The sequence below is a fragment of the Capricornis sumatraensis genome, chromosome 8 (genome assembly GCF_032405125.1).
Source record: "Capricornis sumatraensis isolate serow.1 chromosome 8, serow.2, whole genome shotgun sequence".
In the NCBI taxonomy this organism is placed as follows: Eukaryota; Metazoa; Chordata; class Mammalia; order Artiodactyla; family Bovidae; genus Capricornis; species Capricornis sumatraensis.
Window position 1 is genome coordinate 98331065 of NC_091076.1, and position 15276 is coordinate 98346340.

Here is a 15276-nt window from a genome sequence, read left to right on the forward strand (position 1 = left end):
CCAAGACCTGGCGCAGCCAAATAAATAAATATTGGGGGAAAAAAAAAAAAGGAAATGCTCTCAGTAAACTAAAATCCCATCAACAAAATTCCCCAACAGTATTCCCCATTCCTCTTCACTTTCTGCCATAAGGGCGTGCTGTGATTCATGGGGTCACAAAGAATCAGAAACAACTGAGCTGCTGAACTGAACTGATTCCCCATCCCCAACCTGATATGCCTGTCACAGTCGAGGGACTAAACTCTACTCATGCTGGAGAATCCAACACATCAGTTTAAGGGGAGGACCAATCTTGGTAACTAGACACATTTTAGTGTGTCTGTTACTAGACACACTAGAACACAGAGTAGACACATTTTTGAAAAGTGTTATCTGCATGTCAAAATGCAGATGAGGAGGTTTGGGATTGGGAAGAGATGTGCAGTAACAGAAGCTCCATCATTCCTGGAGCCAGGGTGTCCAAGTGGCCAGGGAGGAGCCCACAGGAAGTGGGAGGAGCCCATGGAAAGTGGGAGGAGCTCTAATGATTATCTGTCCAGCTTGCAAGAGGACCACAGGATGTGTAAGACCACACCTGGCTTCCCACCCTGGGCTTCCCGATGTAAGACCACAGGGTTGAGTTAAAAGAGAAGCTTGACTGGATAATGCTGCTTTCACATCCCTTCTCTGGTGCTTTTTTCCTCTAATAGAGTAAATCCAGGAGGGGAACTTTCTGTGCTGGAACTCTGGAAGCCCTTTGACAATTGAAAATGTCACTGTGACCCTGTAAGCACAGCAGATAAAACACAAAGGGGAATGCTTACCTCAATCTGACTCATAAATCAATTTTAAAGATTTAATAAAGAAAAAAATCCATTCCAAGGAGACGGGTCCAGGTAGGTATATTTATCTTGTACTTGTGTGAACCAAATCTCCAGGCCATAATTGCAGTTTTAGCTAATCCGAATTTCTTATGCACCAGTTTGATTTTTCTTATGCTTAATCAGTCCATCTGTCTAGTGCATGTCTCCACTTGATTGGCAACTCATACTGATAAGTTCTGGTTTTATTTATGGCAGCATTGCCCACAGTCTTGTTCAACAGTCAAGTATTGTTTCAGAGAGTTTTTTGCTTGTGATAAAGCAAAAGCTGGCATCGCTGATAAATAGACAGAAATGGAAATACTTCTATAGGGTGCCTTTGAAGTGGACCTGACCATAGAAAAGACCAGAAAATGGTCAGTAAATGACCTTTCTGGAAGTTGTATTAAATAGCATCCTCTACCCAAAGCAAAGGTCATGTTTTTAGGGTAAAGATAAGCCCTCTTTTTCCACCAAGGTTAAAATGTATGTTCAACATGTGACTTCCCTGGTGGTCCAGTGGTTAAAGAAGCTGCCTTACAGTACAGGGAACATGGGTTCAATCCCTGATCTGGGAACTAAGATCCCACATGTTGCAGAGCAACTAAGCCGGTGTGCCACAACTAGTCAGTCCACATGCCACAAGGCTCATGATGCACTGAAGATCCTACATGCCACAGTGAAGGCCTTTTTCATTCAAATAAATTAATAAATATATTTTCAACAAAAATTGGAGCAAGCAGGACCTGAATTTATCAGCAGGGGAGAGCTAGTGGTGGGAGAAACTGAGTTGAAATCTTCACTTCTCTCTAAATCAGTGGTTCCCAAACTTGGCGAGGTTTTCAAAAATAGATTTCCAACACCTTTTTATGCCTTCTTCCCCCCACTGATTCAGAATCTTCTGGGGTGGAGCCCTGTGGGGTGGAGAGTGTGTGTTTTCCAGTTTCTGCAGTTGAGAAGGGCAGCCAAGATCCTGGAATCCAGCTCACTCCTAATGTCCGGTGTTAATCCCTCCGGCCAGTAATTCCTTTTATTTATTTTAGCAAATTTCGCCCTCTAGTGGAAGAAATTACGACCCAGCCTGTAAAAGTTTGTGCTGAAACAAAGTTTCGATTCTATTTGAAACCCTCCAAAATTTCATTTAAACATGATTGTGAGGTTAATTTGCAGACAGCTGTTTAGTGAGAGATTAGTTCCTTTTGAAGAAGACTTGAAAGGAAAATCTGGTAAAACCAGAAATGGAGGTCATGGTTGAAAGCTCCAGTTCCATATCAAAGGAACAATGTCTTTATCAGAATAAACCCACTTTTTTTAAAAAATGATTTTCATGCATGCTGCTACTGCTCCCAAACATACTTGCACTTAGAGCAGATGTTGGTAGGGGGGTAGTTAAGAGATAAATAAAATGATGAAGCAAGACTCTCTGGTAGCAAGCTAAATGGGAAATTTTTTCAAAGCTGCTGTCACTGAGCAGTTTGGTAGTAAGGTAAATAGAAGTTTGGTTCTTCCTGTTCTGGGATTTGAAATGACTGTGACGCTCACTCTAAAAGAACCTCTTTTTACCACAGAGTCCAATCTACCATGCACTTTTCTTGTACCACAAAAATAATTCTTTCTTATTCACAGTCATTATTTGTTGGCTATTGGCTATTATTTTAAAATGTGCAAAAAACGCATGCATTATAGGACCAGCTCATGTTATCGGCAGTTCTACGAGGTAGTGTTTTTGGCCCCATTTTACAGATGATGCATTGGAATTTTAAAAGATTAACAGCCAGGTGGGTAACACACAGCTAGTAAGAGGCACAACTCAGATTTTTTTTTTTTTCTTGGCTGCACTGTAAAGTATGTGAGATCTTAGTTTCAAACCAAGGATCAATCCCAAGTTTCCTATATTGGAAGACAGATTCTTAGCCACTGGACCCCCAGGTAAGTCCCAGCACAACAACAACAAAAAAGAATATTTTTTAAAAAGGAAGAAAGAAAAGAACTCAGCTATCAACATAACTTCGAAGAAGCCATAGCTGCTGCAGTGTTCCCCCTTCACCGGAGTTATTCTTGCCCGTCCCCCAGTGTTGTGACAAAGTCCCCATTGTGTGGCCCGTAAAGGTGGTTAAGCAGCAGCCCAAGCTGCTGGAATACTATTAACAACCAGAAGTTTGTACAAATATGGGATGATAAAGGGCATTGCCTCCAATAACATGTGAGTCTCTCAACTGGGGGTTGGTTGTGCAAAAAGCACGACCCACAAAAGTCACCGAGCAGCCACGTGGGAGAGAAGAGTGGACTTTCCCATGGGGTTTCTGCCCCAGGAGGGAGCTCAGCCCAGTCCTGTCTGATTATTTGTTCACTTGCCTCTGAGAGGTTGCATTATATGAACCACCCATTTGTGCTGAGTCTATATGCCACGATGGTGAAGCATCCATAGCGGTACCAGTGTGGGAGTTCAGTCACTCAGCCGTCTCCAACTCTTTGAGAGCACACTGGCTGCAGCAAGCCAGGCCTCCCTGTCCTTCACCATCTCCTGGAGCTTGCACAAACTCATGTCCACTGAGTCGGGGATGCCGTCCAACCGTCTCACCCTCTGTCATCCCCTTCTCCTTCTGCCTTTAATCTTTCCCAGCATCAGGGTCTTTCCCAATGAGTTGGCTCTTCGCATCAGATGGTCAAAGAGTATATTAATATTCTCAAAGGGCTGCTTCAGTGCCAACGTGGAAACGGCCATCCTCTCATAGTGCCTCCAATACTTCCTAATCCCCTGGAGTCTGGCTGATTTTCACAGAACTCTCTGGAAAGTACTCTCAAGCAGCTCATAAACATTCTTCCTCCGGTATAATCCTAGCAGGCTTGCTTCATCTTTTTCACTCTGGCCCTCTCTTGTTTTTTGTTTGTTTTTGGCCGGGCCATGAGGCTTGTAGAATCTTAGTTCCCCCACCAGGGATTGAACCAGGGGCCCTCAGCAGTAAGACTAACCACTAGGCCGCTACGGAATTCGCCCAGGTATGTTAACAGTCCTTTTTTCTTAGGCTTTTCCTCCTTGGAGAGTACTATTTTCTAGTTTTCCTGTTGTCTATCTACTCTTTTTCCTCCTTCCAGACTGTTTCTTAAGGCTCAAGATATAAACCTTACCTATTCTCTCTCTCTCTCCTTTCTTTGTAAGAGAGCTCATTCATAGATAGAACCAAATTTTAGAGCAGAAAAACTTCAGCTATAATTTCATCCTCTTCATTTTGCAGGTGACGTCATCTTTGACCTTGCATGGTTACCACTCATTAGTCATGCATTCTTTTAACACATATCATCGAGGGCATCCCCTGGTGGCTCAGATAGTAAAGAATCTGCCTGCTATGCAGGAGACCACGGTTCAGTTTCTGGATTGGAAAGATCCCCTGGGGAGGGAAATGGCAACTCACTCCAGTATTTGCCTGGGAAATTCCATGGACAGAGGAGCTTGGTGGGCTACAGTCCATGGTGTCGCAAAAGAGTCGGGCACAACTTACTGACTATACAACACCAAAGGTGATAGGATGTGCACAGAGAGCATCAAAGTATAAGGCCAACTGTGAAAACCGCAAGAAGGCAGGAATAAACTTTCAAAGAGAACTATGGTACTCATGGGAAATAGATGGGGAAACAGTGGAAACAGTGTCAGACTATTTTGGGGGGGCTCCAAAATCACTGCAGATGGTGATTGCAGCCATGAAATTAAAAGACGCTTACTCCTTAGAAGGAAAGTTATGACCAACCTAGATAGCATATTGAAAAGCAGAGATGTTACTTTGCCAACAAATGTCCGTCTAGTCAAGGCTATGGTTTTTCCAGTGGTCATGTATGAATGTGAGAGCTGGACTGTGAAGAAAGCTGAGCGTCAAAGAATTGATGCTTTTGAACTGCGGTGTTAGAGAAGACTCTTGGGAGTCCCTTGGACAGCAAGGAGATCCAACCAGTCCATTCTAAAGGAGATCAGTCCTGGGTGTTTTTTGGAAGGAGTGATGCTAAAGCTAAAAGTCCAGTACTTTGGCCACCTCATACGGTTGACTCATTGGAAAAGACTCTGATGCTGGGAGGGATTGGGGGCAGGAGGAGAAGGGGACGACAGAGGATGAGATGGCTGGATGGCATCACCGACTCGATGGACGTGAGTCTGAGTGAACTCTGGGAGTTGGTGATGGACAGGGAGGCCTGACATGCTGCAATTCATGGGGTCACAAAGAGTCGGACACGACTGAGTGACTGAACTGAACTGAACTGATGGTGTTCATGAGAAAGATGGGTCTGGTGGAAGGAAAGGAATGGGATAGATAGAACAAAGAGGGTTTCATGGAAGAAGGGGTATCTGGGCTGGACCATTTGTCAAATTTGACAAGGGGAAGGATAGTCTGGGGGTAAAGAAGGATCTGAACAAAAGCCTGGAGAAAGAAAAAGCATGTGTGGCTTCCCGGAAGCCCTAGCTGACTTATCAGTGAGCTCGTGCTGACTTCTACCTGGAGGAACTGGGGGAGGTAAGCAGGGCAGGCAGGATGGGCATTAGAGTCAGGCTGGGTTTTCTTACCAGGCAGCAGAGTGAGATGCTTCAGGAAGAGAGTTAAAGCAAAAGACAGGCATTTGAGAGACATTAGAAGACAGTGAACAAGGGTTGTGTGTGTGTGTGTGTGTGTGAGTGTGTTAATCGCTCAGTTGTGTCCGACTCTGCAACCCCATGGACTATAGCCCACCAGGCTTCTCTGTCCCTGGAATTCTCCAGGCAAGAAAACTGGAGCGGGTTGCTATTCCCTTCTCCCGGGGATCCTCCCAAATCAGGGATCGAACCCGAGTCTCCTGCATTGCAGGCAGATTCTTTACCATCTGACCCATCAAGTCCATAGCAAGGGTTATTTAGGTCTTTACTAGAACAAGAAAAGGGGAGACCAGGGCTCACACAAGAGACCTCGCCAAAGCAGGATGGAAAGTGTCTTACTGATGCAGTTACACAAACAAGAAGATTCAGAACAAGGAATTCAATAGCAATTATCAAACGTTTACCACGTTCAAGGGACTGTATTATCGAACTGAACTCAGGTCCGCTCGCCCACCTCGAAGCAGAGCCAATTTACTGACACTAGGTTGTGAGGCAGGCAAAGTACAACACTTATTTACAGCATGTCAAATAAGGCACTTCCCTGGTGACTCAGATGGTAAAGCATCTGCCTGCACTGCAAGAGGCCTGGGTTCGATCCTTGGGTTGGAAAGATCCCCTGGAGGAGGAAATGGCAACTCACTCCAGTATTCTTGCCTGGGGAATCCCATGGACCCTGGTGGGCTACAGTCCACAGGGTTGTGAAGACTTGGACACGACTGAGCATCTAAGCACACACACAAGGAAAGTGAGGGAACGCAGGAACAAAGGACAACATCAAGAAAAAACAGTTCAGTGAGTAAAAACCTAAAATGGAAAATAATTTCAAAAATAATATATGTGTGTTTGTACAACTGAATCATCTTGCTCTGCACCTGAAACATTGTAAGTTAACTATACTTATATATATATCCGGGAGCCAGCACGGGATATATATATATATATTTAATAGTTCAGCAGTAAAAGAGTCCAAGTTCCTCCTTAAGGGATATACATAATAAACTGGTATGGTCTTGGATTTGTTCTACAGGAACTAAGCCCCCTCCTAGGTGGAGGATGGCGAAGACCCCAGACTTGTCTGAACCTAAAGAATGATGTTGATATTTTTCTGACCTCTGTGACTTCAAGCAACTGAAGTTTGGACCCTGTCAAACACTGCCCCAATTCTGTGCTGAATTCTCCTTTACTCAGATCCCTTCATGAATACACACAGCCCCAGCCCATTCGTGAATATGAATATTCCTTTAGCTTAAAACTTCCCTAATTTTGCTGTTTGGGGAGACACTGCTTTGTGAAATATCCCTGGCATTCTCCTTCAGTTCAGATCAGTTCAGTTGCTCACTTGTGTCCGACTCTTTGAGACCCCATGGACTGCAGCATGCCAGGTTTTCCCGTCCATCACCAATTCCCAGAGCTTGCTCAAACTCATGTCCATCAGAGTCGGTGATGTCATACAACCATCTCATCCTCTGTCATCCCCTTCTCCTGCCTTCAATCTTTCCCAGCATGAGGGTCTTTTCCAATGAGTCAGTTCTTCGAATCAGGTGGCCAAAGTATCGGAATCTCAGCTTCAGCATCAGTCCTTCCAATGAATATTCTGGACTGATTTCCTTTAGGATTGACTGCTTTGATCTCCTTGCAGTCCAAGGGACTCTCAAGAGTCTTCTCCAACACCACAGTTCAAAAGCATCAATTCTTCGGTGCTCAGCTTTCTTTATAGTCCAACTCTCACATCTCACTGGAGAAGGGAATGGCAAACCACTTCAGTATTCTTGCCTTGAGAACCCCATGAACAGTATGAAAAGGCATTCTTCTTACTTCCTGCAAGTAATAAATCCTTCCTTCTCCCAATCTTTAGCTTGGCTATGTCTTTGGGCTTGAGGCAAAAGATAAAAGAGGCAAACTGTTTTCAGTTAACAAGGCTAGTTAACCCACAGAATTGCGAGAGATAATAAAAGGACTGTTGTGTAATACCACTAAATTTTGGAGTTATTTGTAATGCAGTAATAGTTGACCAAAATAGCTACCCATCTGACACCTTTATTTGACCCATGGGTATGCTTGTATCCGATCTGTCCCCAACTAGAGCCACAAAAAGGACTCATTTCCTTTCTACTGGCAAAGCCAGGAGTGTGAGGCCCAGGAGCTGCCTCCCTCTGTAATGAAAGCCATTTCAAAAGAAAAAAAAAAAACCTGACAAAGAGAAGCACAGATGTGGTAAAGGAGTCCTGGACAAACTTAAGTTCTGCCTCTAGTTGCCTTGAGATCAGCCTGCACAGCTTGTCTTCCCCTGTTTAACTAAACTTTCCCCTATTTATGGGCTTTCCCAGGTGGCACCAGTGGTAAAGAATCCATCTGCCAATGCAGGAGATGTGAGATGCAGTTTCAATCCCTCGGCTGGGAAGATCCCTCGGAGTAGGAAATGGCAACCCACTCGAGTATTCTTGCCTGGGAAGCCTCATGGATACAGGAGCCTGGTAGGCTACAGTCCATGGGGTTACAAAGAGTCAGACATGCTAGCCTATTTAGACCAGCTAGTTTGAGTTGGGTTGCCATCACTTACAACCACTAAACCCTGATTAAAATGCAAGCTCAGCATTTCTAAGAGGACTAAATCAACAATATACATGACACCATACCTGGCCCATCAGTTCAGTTCAGTCACTCAGTCGTGGTCAACCCTTTGTGACCCCATGGAAAGCAGCATGCCAGGCTTCCCTGTCCATCACCAATTCCCAGAGCTTACTCAAGCTCAATTCCATCGAGTTGGTGATGCCATCCAACCATCTCATCTTCTGTCATCCCTTTCTCCTTCCGTCTTCAATCTTTCCCAGCATCTGGGCCTTTTCAAATGAGTCAGTTCTTTGCATCAGGTGGCCAAAGGATTGGAGTTTCAGCTTCATCAGTCCTTCCAATGAATATTCAGGACTGATTTCCTTTAGGGTGGCCTGGTTGGATCTCCTTGCAGTCCAAGGGACTCTCAAGAGTCTTCTCCAACATCACACTTCAAAAGCATCAATTCTTTGGTGCTCAGCTTTCTTTATAGTTTAACTCTCACATCCATACATGACTACTGGAAAAACCATAGCTTTGACTAGACAGACCTTTGTTGGCAAAGTAACGTCTCTGCTTTTTAAATGCTGTCTAGGTTGGTCATAGCTTTTCTTCCAAGAAGTAAGCATCTTTTAATTTCATGGCTGCAGTCACTATGTGCAGTGATTTTGGAGCCCCAAAATATAAAGTCTGACACTGTTTCCACTCTTTCTCCATCTATTTGCCATGAAGTGATGGGACTGGATCTTAGTTTTCTGCATGTTGAGTTGTAAGCCAACTTTTTCACTCTGTTCTTTCACTTTCATCAAGAAGCTCTTTAGTTCTTTGCTTTCTGCCATAAGGGTGGTGTCATCTGCATATCTGAGGTTATTGATATTTCTCTCAGCAATCTTGATTCCAGTTTGTGCTTAATCCAGCCCAGCATTTCTCATGATGTACACTGCATATAAGTTAAATAAGCAGGGTGACAATATACAGCCTTGATGTACTCCTTTTCCGATTTGGAACCAGTCTGTTGTTCCATGTCCAGTTCTAACTGTTGCTTCTTGACCTGCATACAGATTTCTCAGGAGGCAGGTCAGGTGGTCTGGTATTCCCATCTCTTGAAAAATTTTCCTGAGTTTATTGTGATCCACATGGTCAAAGGCTTTAGCATAGTCAATAAAGCAGATGTTTTTCTGGAACTCTCTTGCTTTTTTGATGATCCAGCAAATGTTGGCAATTTGATCTCTGATTCCTCTGCCTTTTCTAAATCCAGCTTGAACATCTGGATGTTCACTGTTAACTTACTGTTGAAGCCTGACTTGGAGAATTTTGAGCATTACTTTGCTAGCGTGTGAGATAAGTGCAATTGTGCAGTAGTTTGAACATTCTTTGGCATTGCCTTTCTTTGGGATTGGAATGAAAACTGCCCTTTTCCAGTCCTGTGGCCACTGCTGAGTTTTCCAAATTTGCTGGCATATTGAGTGTAGCACTTTAAAGCATCATCTCTTAGGATTTGAAACAGCTCAGCTGGAATTCCATCACCTCTACTAGCTTTGTTTGTAGTGATGCTTCCTAAGGCCCACTTGACTTCGCATTCCAGGATGTCTGGCTCTAGGTGAGTGGTCACACCATCGTAGTTATCTGGGTCATGAAGATCTTTTCTGTATAGTTCTTCTGTGTATTCTTGCCACCTCTTCTTAATATCTTCTGCTTCTGTTAGGTCCATACCATCTCTGTCCTTTATTGAGCCCATCTTTGCATGATATGTTTCCTTGTTGAGATCTGTAGATTGTATTGTTTTCCTCTATTTCTTTGCCTGATCACTGAGGAAGGCTATCTTATCTCTCCTTGCTGCTCTTTGGAAATCTGCATTCAAATGGGTATATCTTTCCTTTTCTTCTCTGCCTTTAGCTTCTCTTCTTTTTTCAGCTATTTGCAAGGCCTCCTCAGACAACCATTTTGCCTTTTTACATTTCTCTTTCTTGTGGATGATGGTCTTGATCCCTGCCTCCTGCACAATGTCATGAACCTCCGTCCATAGTTCTTCAGGCACTCTGTCTATCAGATCTAATCCCTTGAATCTATTTGTCAGTTTCACTGTGTAATCATAAGGGATTTGATTTAGGTCATATCTGCATGGTCTAGAAACACCTATTTCTGCTTTATTGACTATGCCAAAGCCTTTGACTGTGTAGATCACAATAAACTGTGGAAAATTCTGAAAGAGATGGGAATACCAGACCACCCGACCTGCCTCTTGAGAAATCTGTATGCAGGTCAGGAAGCAACAGTTAGAACTGGAAATGGAACAACAGACTGGTTCCAAATAGGAAAAGGAGTATGTCAAGGCTGTATATTGTCATCCTGCTTATTTAACTTATATGCAGAGTACATCATGAGAAATGCTGGGCTGGATGAAGCACAAACTGGAATCAAGACTGCTGAGAGAAATATCAATAACCTCAGATATGCAGATGACACCACCCTTATGGCAGAAAGTGAAGAAGAACTAAAGAGCTTCTTGATGAAAGTGAAAGAGGAGAGTGAAAAAATTGGCTTAAAGCTCAACATTCAGAAAACAAAGATCATGGCATCCAGTCCCATCACTTCATGGCAAATAGATGGAGAAAGAGTGGAAACAGTGTCAGACTTTATATTTTGGGGCTCCAAAATCACTGCACATAGTGACTGCAGCCATGAAATTAAAAGACGCTTACTCCTTGGAAGAAAAGTTATGACCAACCTAGATAGCATACTAAAAAGCAGAGACATTACTTTGCCAACAAGTCTATCTAGTTAAGACTATGGTTTTTCCAGTAGTCATGTATGGATGAAGAATTGGACTATAAAGAAAGCTGATGCTTTTGAACTGTGGTGTTGGAGAAGACTCTTGAGAGCCCCTTGGACTGCAAGGAGATCCAACCAGTCCATTCTAAAGGAAATAAGTCCTGAATATTCATTGGAAGGACTGATGTTGAAGTTGAAACTCCAATCCTTTGGCCACCTGATGCAAAGAACTGACTCATTTGAAAAGACTCTGATGCTGCAAAAGATTGAAGGCCTGAGGAGAAGGGGACGACAGAGGATAAGATAGTTGAATGGCATCACTGACTCAATGGACATGAGTTTGAGTAAATTCCGAGAGTTGGTGATGGACAGGGAGGCCTGGCATGCTGCAGTCCATGGGGTTGCAAAGAGTTGGAGATGACTGAGCAATTGAACTGAACTGAACTGTATGGTATAGTGATTTTCGCTACTTTCTTCAACTTAAGTCTGAATTTGGCAGTAAGGAGTTTATGATCTGAGCCACAGTCAGCTCCCAGTCTTGTTTTCTCTGACTCTATAGAGCTTCTCCATCTTTTGCTGCAAAGAATATAATCAATCTGATTTCAGTATTGACCATCTGGTGATGTCCATGTGTAGAGTCTTCTCTTGTGTTGTTGGAAGAGGGTGTTTGCTATGACCAGTGTGTTCTCTTGGCAAAACTCTGTTAGCCTTTGCCCTGCTTCATTCTGTACTCCAAGGCCAAATTTGCCTGTTACTCCAGGTATCTCTTGACTTCCTACTTTTGCATTCCAGTTCCCTATAACGAAAAGGACCTCGTTTTCGGGTATTAGTTCTAGCAGGTCTTACAGGTCTTCATAGAACCATTTAACTTCATGGGCCTTTATCTGGCCCATGACTGACATTAAAGATATCATTTTTACATTTACCATATTGGAAAACATATTAGAGCTTCCCTGGTGACTCAAACGGTAAAAAATTTGCCTGTAATGCAGGAGACCCAGGTTCTATCCCTAGGTCAGGAAGATCCCCTGGAGAAGAGAATGGCAATCCAGTCCAGTATTCTTGCCTGGGAAATCCCATGGTCAGAGGAGCCTGGCAGGCTGCATGTCAGTATCCATACATGATAGTGAAAATATCTCCATTTCAAGAATCCGTGGAATATTTATAAAAATAGATCATGTTTTAGGTCACAAAGAAAACTAATTTCCCAACGTAGAAACTGTACTACAGAGTAATAAATGTTGAAATTAAAAACAAAAGTTTATTAAACAGCAATGAAAATAATCATTGTAAAGAAAAAAAATGTTGCCTGCCATTCCAGTTCTACAAGGATCAAGCCATTAGCTGCTGCAGTTGCCCACCACTGACAGGGGACCTGAGGGGAATCAGGAGTGAGAAAAACAGGAAGCATTCTTAGCTTTGGATACTGGCCCCTAGATAGTTGAGATACACATCTAAGGAAAAATGTCTACAGCCCCCAGATTCTTTCCTTTTCCCATATATAGAAAAGCAGTAAAATCATTAACTTGAGATGGCTGTTCTTTGTGAAAGGCAGTAATCTTTGATGTTCAACTATATTTGTTTTCTTTCTTTTTTTTTTTTTTTCAGCAAAAAATTCATGTATTTCTTGGCTCCTCCCTTGTTTCTTGGGAACAGTTTCTCATAGCTCTCTGTCTCCTGGCCTAAAATCCCCAGTAAGACACTGAATAAACTCAGCTCACACGTCTTACACTGTGGGTTTTTCTTAAAGCCCACATCATCAAAGGTTACAATACACTTGCCAAAACAATGATTGTTTTGGACCAAAGAAGAATTTAGAAATTTAACTAAAGAGTATGTAGAAAATAAGGAAAGTAAGAGTCCTATTAAACTACAAACACAGGCTGAAATGCTTTCATTATTACAGAAAACAATAAACTTTCCTTATTAAGTTGGGAGAAAAAAGGAAATTAATTCCCAAGGAAAACATATAAAGGAAGCAGTGATAAACAGATTATTGTGCCTGTGTGTTTTCTGTTCCCTTCCCGGTATATCAAACCCAGAGTGTGTGAGTGCTCTGTGTGTCCAACTCTTTGTAACCCCATGGACTGTAGCCTGCCAGGCTCCTGTCCATTGAATTCTCCAGGCAGGAATATTGGAGTGGGTTGCTATTTCCTCCTCCAGGGCATCTTCCCCATCCAGAGATCTAACCAGCATTCTTATTCTTTACCTGGTGAGCTACCTTGGAAGCCCAAATCAAACCCAGATAGCAAGGACATATTCTTATTGTCCACTTGTGAATAATGTGCCTGCCTCACAGTTTGATCTCGGTACTTAGAAGTACTTTCAGCTTTCCCAAAGTTAGACCGTCTCTCCTTTCGGCCTCCGAAGTAAGCTACTTCTATTTTACCATTTATTAAAGTAATATAATCACATAAGCCTTCCGCATCACACCAGTGCTTCAAACACACGTATTTGTTTACCACTTAGAATGTGTCAGTTGATTGACCTTAATGTAATCCTTGTACACCACTGTTCTTTTGGATTTCTCTGTTTTTCAGAAATCGAGGTTCAGAAAGGCTGAGTGATCAAGGTCAAGAAGCGAATTCATCACAAAGTCAGGATTTGGTAGCACATCGACCTGCTTTCAAATGCAAGCTTTTTCTGCCAGAACAGGTTACTTTAAATTCAGGGGCAAGACTATTGTCACCTCAGCTCCTAGCTTAGCTCGTGGAACTGAATACCTAACAGGTTAGGCATTTCTTGCGCCCTACTGTCTGTTCGGTTCCGTTTTGTGTACTATAGAGAGATACATCACTCACAAGCCGGTGACCTAGGTGAGAAAGAAATCAGAACTTAGGACACTGCATGACATAGCCTTTGCTTAACACCCATCTCTATGGTTGGCATGTAACCACTCTATGCTCTGGAGGATTCAGCGAGTCCAGCCAATCAGTGAGTTACTTTAAGGTCACGTGCAGGAAGTTTTAACTTGCAATTGGTCAATGGCGGTAAGGCCCGCCCAACTACATCCGATCTGCTTCTTTAAGTAGAAACCAGGCCAGTTTTCTTTCCTTTCAGCAGCTGAGGAGCTGGGCAGGTGAGGTGGTGTTTGCTTTGTCCCGGGGCAGGTCTGTGCCAGGTCTCGAGGGCCTGGGAGTCGGGCGGAGGGCGGGCGGCCTGCGGTGATGACATCCCAAATAAAGCACGTGTTAGACTGCTGACGCGGGTGATGCGAACTGGAGTCTGAGTCGGGCTGCCTCGGCGGCTGGGAAGAGACGGGCTTGCGGGCACATCGCACTCCTCACCCATAGCTCTTGTTCTTGCAGATGGCTCGAGAAGGACGTCGGATGTCATTGTCCTCCCAGCTTTAAGATCTTCCCCCGAAGCCCCTCAATAAAATGGTTTGATCCCAGTGGTGGTGTCCGATGTTGTTTGTCGGGACGCGCTGCCTTTGAGCCCCCGCCGCGCCTGCGCGTGGCGCCGGGGGTCAGGCTGCAGCGCCAGAGCACATGCTCGCGCATAACTGGGGTCGTCTGCCTCCGCGGCTGCGGCCCTTTTAACCGCGAGCGACACGGTCGCCCTGGGCTGCCCGGGCGGGGTATGCAGGGGTCTGGGGAAGACGTCGGGGGTCCTGTAGTCTATTTATTTCTTGTGACTTCACTGAGTCCGAGTGTCACTTTCATGGGGACCTGTGAGATGCGCAGCTTCATTTAACCGCCGTGTGGATGGCCATCTGCAGGGAGAGGAGATATTAACAGTTCAAGGGCCGTGGTGTACTCCACTGGAATTGCCTCCAGGTCTTGGGCTTCATGAGCTTATTAACTTTATAAGGGGTATTCGCGTACTACTTCAAAATAGGCTTCCCTGGTGGCTCAGACGGTAAAGCGTCTGTCTGCAATACAGGGAATCCAGGTTTGATCCCTGGGTTGGGAAGATTCCCCTGGAGAAGGAAATGGCAGCCTACTCCAGTACTCTTGCCTGGAAAATCCCATAGAGGAAGGAGCCTGGTAGCTACGGTTCATGGGGTTGCAGAGTTGAACTCGTCTGAGCGACTTCACTTTCTTTGACTTATAGGGTATGCCCCAGACGGTGTGAACAGCTCACAGTGCCAAGGTATTTTGCCACAGGGTACAACATAGGCCCCTACTTGCGGGTGTAATCCACATTCTGGGTGTTTTAAAAACGTGCACAAAGGGAGAGTTGAGTTTTATCATCCACTGGATGGACATGAGTTTGAGCAAGCTTGGAGTTGGTGATGGACAGGAAAGCCTGGCGTGCTGCAGTCCACGGGTGGCAAAGAGACGACTGAGCGACTGAAGTTGTATTAGAGGCAAAATGAGGGGCAGCCCAGGAAACAGCTCTGAGCACTGCTCCAAAGAAGCAAGTCAGTACAAAAGAGATTTTGGTGAGGGAATGCGTGCAATTGAGCACTAGTTTCTCTAGTTTTCTGCTTTTGCTAGTCACAGGGGCAGCTGTCAGGAGTTTTTCAGTGTTTTTGTAGATAACGAAGGGAGA

The 15276-nt window shown here is 44.1% G+C and overlaps 2 non-coding genes across 2 annotated transcripts; both read left to right on the forward strand.

The window, feature by feature from the left end:
• The first annotated feature begins 13940 nt into the window (after positions 1 to 13940).
• Positions 13941 to 14010, forward strand: LOC138084885 (small nucleolar RNA SNORD104). Its single transcript, XR_011145288.1, has one exon. It is a non-coding gene; the product is annotated as a small nucleolar RNA SNORD104 (small nucleolar RNA).
• Positions 14011 to 14203: 193 nt separating this feature from the next.
• On the forward strand, positions 14204 to 14336 carry LOC138084921 (small nucleolar RNA SNORA76). The gene has a single exon (XR_011145319.1). It is a non-coding gene; the product is annotated as a small nucleolar RNA SNORA76 (small nucleolar RNA).
• Positions 14337 to 15276: the final 940 nt, after the last annotated feature.